Here is a 4,494-nt window from a genome sequence, read left to right on the forward strand (position 1 = left end):
GAGTACATTTTACTCAGCAGTAAAAATGAGCAAACGGTTAATACATTTAATAACATTGATGAATCTCAATGCTGCTATTTTAAGTGAAAGATGCAAGTAATAAAACAGAGTATACTGTATTACTGAATGTACATATCATTCAATGAATTTCAAATTAATTGACAGTAACAGGAAGTAAATCATTGGTTGCCTGGGAGAGACAGCAGGTAGGGGCAGAAGGAAGGGGCTACAAAGGGCAAGAGGACACTTGGGGGGGGGAGGTGACAGAAATATTTTTTATATCAGTGTGGCAATAGCTTCATGGGTGAATACATATGCCAAAACTTATCATGAAATTATATACTCTAAATTATGTGAGGTCTATTGTTCTTCAATTATACCTCAAACAACTGCATTAGTCTGTTTTCACAATGCTCTAAAGAACTACCTGAGACTGGGTAATTTATAAAATAAAGAGGTGTAATTGACTCACAGTTCCACATGGCTGGGGAGGCCTCAGGAAACTTACAATCATGGTGAAAGGTGAAGGGAAAGGAAGGCACATCTTACATGGCAGCAGGAGAGAGAGAGAGTGATGGGGGAAGTGTCACACTTTTAAATCATCAGATTTTATGAGAACCCACTGTCATGAGAACAGCATGTGGGAAATCTGCCCCCATGATCCAATTACCTCCTACCAGGTCCTTCCCCTGACACAAAGGGATTACAATTCGACATGACATTTGGGAGGAGACACACAGCAAATCTGTTTCAATAACCTTTTATTTTAATATTTTATATTCTCTGTTGAAACACATGCTACTTGCTTTGCTTACTCTTTTCTCATAGCAACATTTAATTGTCCTTGAGAACTCAAAATGCAGTGTGGTGACTGATCATCTTGGACCATGTTAGGCACTACCTTGAACTGTTCCTCAGGGAACAGTTATTTCCCTATTTCCATTGTTTTGAAGACAGATATACTAACCTATATGAAATGTTCTCACCAGACTTATAAATGACCAAAAGTTGGAAGTGTGAAATGGTGACACATAAAATGAATCTAAGAGATATTTTAATTTGCATTATTGATTATCTTACTTTGAACCTTCATATATTCACTGCCAATATTAAAATGAAATTCCCATCTCATGTATGCTAAATAGAAGTTCAGACTACCCTCATACATTTAAAGGATGATTTTCTAACACCAGAATCTTTAAATGATCATCTTTCAACAATGAATCCTTCCATATATATATATACACACACACACACACATATATTTATACCCTTATGTATATACCCTTATTATCCATACTAAGTGTATGGATAACGTATTTCTTTTGCAAACAATTTGTTTTTCATCCAGAATCAGCCAGCATTCATTGTGACTTAAGGAACATTGTGTTTCAGTCTTAACTAACTTTGTGAATTTACACAACAGTAGTTAAGAGAGGTAGACATTGCAGTCTTTGTTTTTTAAATAAATAATTATATTTAAAAAAAACAGATAAATGCTTTCCTTTGAGAGGCAGTATTAGAATTCATATTAAAACTCAAGAATCCTTAAATGATCAGACCATTAATAGCACTCTGTCTTTATGAAAGAGAAATGGTTTCATAGATGGAACCAGGGAACAGTGCACAATTTAATGGTGCAAAAATTCTATCAACTTTATAAAAATTATGCATAAGAACTTGGTCTGCCTTGTCACTTAAGATAGTTCTTAAATTTTGCATGATATTTATTTGTTTAGTTTGCTTAAAGCATTTTTACATACTTACATAACTTAATCCGGACAAATTCTCCACAAAAGGTGGAGTGAGAAACATCGTGATAAAATTTTTATAGTCAGAAAAATAAAGCTTTAAAACGCGTATTGAACTCGTAACATATTTAGTAGCAATGTTTCTGCTCTGGTAACCTCCATACCACCAGATTTCATTTTCCCAAGCATTCTTAACTTTATTTTGGAAAAATTTTTGACATATATTGTTAGTATTAAGAAGCAAGTACTTAGAAGCAATTATTATTATAACCTCTACCCATGTGTTACTTATCTCTAAAGAACTTGGATATATTAAAAAAAATAGTTCCTTTTTTCCTCACAATTGCCATGTAAGGTAGGTTAAATAAAGGTGTGGACAAAGTTATCTGAAAAAGAACTTGGAGGAAAGACTTTATTCTGGTGAACAGTTTGCAAATTAGAAAGACCACAGTCCTCTATGTACAAGGAAGGTGCTTTCTAGAGAACAAAGAAAGGGTTCAGATTTTATAACAAAAGTTTACACCCAGGTTTCCAGTCAGATCTGTTTATGCAAATGAAAGATTAACAGTTGTTTAGTTCTGATTGGTTAATAAGCTGAGATCTGATTGGTTGAGGCAGTTAAGCTGTGATTGATTGGTTGGTTCAGGTGAGCACTGAAAAGTCTCAAAGTTAAAAAGGTACAATTTTCCAGGGTTTTCAGGCAACTCAAAGAATATGTGTAACCTCTACTCACCAAATGGCCACTTGGCTCTATTTTACATTTAGGCACAGTTAGCTACTTGGGATCCATCATGAAGGACTGGCTCTTTCAGGTTCACATTTGTTCACCAAGTGATGAACCTAATTTTAGAGTGTGGGGACTGGAACTTAGGGAAGTGATGTGTAACTTTGCTCCAGCTTGAGACTTGGCTTGGAAATAACCCTGAGCCTCCTAAGGCTTGGAATACCAGCATTGACAGCAGTACCTGGGTGCACCTCAGGAGTCTGCTCAAAGAGGTGAGGCTATTAGGTGGTGAACTGCTGATGAGAACCCAGTGCTAACAAGACAGAGGTGATGCATACAATCCCTTTAGACACCAGTTAGCTCAGCCCTGGTCTCTAATTCGGTCAAATCCAAATAAGTATTTTTACATGTATGTTTTCCTAATTAGCTCTTACTCTAGCTGGAGTTCAGAGATAAAAGACACATGCTTAAGATTTCTTCTACTTTGGTAAACTAGGTCTAGTATTTTAACAACACCTAGAGAAGAGATCTGTACAGAATTTAAAAAAAAAAAAAACCCTGACAAAGTAAAACCGATATCAAGATGGGCAGGATGTTATATTAACCTGTGGTGGAAGGCATGTTTGACGGGTGTAAATATTAAAGAAAGAAGTTAATATGTCATAATTTTAAATTATTTTATTTGAATTTTTATGAAAGTGCTTTCTATATTTTTAAGGTTTGATCAGTATGGAAGAGAAAGGTACATTATTATATATGGAGATATATATATAATTTTTCTATGAATATTTTTAAAGAACTCTATCACTAACTCTATCATGTGTCTTGCATGTATTGGGAAAATGGGTAGTTATAGAGGGGAGGTGGCTTGCTGTGTCCTAATTTGATATTGCAGATATAACCTTGTAAGTTTAGATTTACTAAAATTAAGAAAGTTTAAAATGTAAGGACAGGCACAGGAAAAATCAGTGTGATTCTTATTTTTATTATGAACAATTAGATATTTATGTAAACTAAAATAGTATCTGTAGATTATTTTTGGAGAAAGTCTTGCCACTCCCATGTTTTAAAGACCAATTTTTTATTAATTAAATTATTTCTTGCAGTGAGAAAGGAGTTTGGAGACAGAAAGACAGAAGAGTTGATATTCCACTCAGAGATGTCAATTTTCAAAGAAATTTCTGCCCATTACGGATGCACCACAAATACTAGTCTATGCAATATATATTTTGAAAAGAATGTTTTTTCATGAAACTATAATTTTCATTCATAAGAATATATTTCCTGACTTAGCATTTTATAGACTAGATTAAAATTTTGTTCCCCAGAGTAATTGTGTGTGTGTGTGTGTGCATGTGCGTGTGTATGCATTCCTGAGGATTATTCTAAGGCTGAACTCGTTCATAGAAATGGAATTTTTCTGTCTATGCTCACATTTTAAAACAGCTCACACAAGTCAGGCAGAGACTGCCAACACCTTGGTTTCTAATTCTTTTTGCTAGTTCTATTAGAGGGGGCAAGTATAAACTGACTATGGGAAACAGTATACCCGTTCTCATATTCTTTATGAACATACATAAATTGGAAGATAGAGAAAGAAAGAGAGGGGTACGGAGGGAGGAAAGGAGGGAGAAGAAAGAGAGAGGAGGGGAAGTAGGAAAAGAGGAGAAGGGGAATATACTGGGGGAAAGAGAGGAGAGACAGAACCTTTCCACTAAAGTTAGCATCTGAGAGAGAGGCCCACGGAATTGAATTTTTTTTTTTCTTTTTTTTTAATCACTTTGGCAAACCAGCATTTGGTCCTTGCTTTGATTATCCTGAGACAAGACAGTGCTTTGTTTACCTGAGCTAGCTGACCATCTCAGCTGTGACAATTTAAAATTAGGCCACTATTTATAATTCAAGCTATGTGTAGACAAAACAAAACACAATACAACCAATGAAGGAGGTTGGTTTGTTTGTTTTTTTAAAGGTAGGGGCATTTTGTAAATCAGACAGAGATAGCTTTCTTGAATAAAA

General features: G+C 34.9%; 1 long non-coding RNA gene across 1 annotated transcript; it reads left to right on the forward strand.

The window, feature by feature from the left end:
• The first annotated feature begins 2,428 nt into the window (after positions 1–2,428).
• On the forward strand, positions 2,429–3,808 carry LOC112634810. The gene is made up of 2 exons (XR_003121826.1): positions 2,429–2,747; positions 3,582–3,808. It is a non-coding gene; the product is annotated as an uncharacterized LOC112634810 (long non-coding RNA).
• Positions 3,809–4,494: the final 686 nt, after the last annotated feature.

This window comes from Theropithecus gelada, chromosome 11 (assembly GCF_003255815.1).
Source record: "Theropithecus gelada isolate Dixy chromosome 11, Tgel_1.0, whole genome shotgun sequence".
Classification (NCBI taxonomy): Eukaryota; Metazoa; Chordata; class Mammalia; order Primates; family Cercopithecidae; genus Theropithecus; species Theropithecus gelada.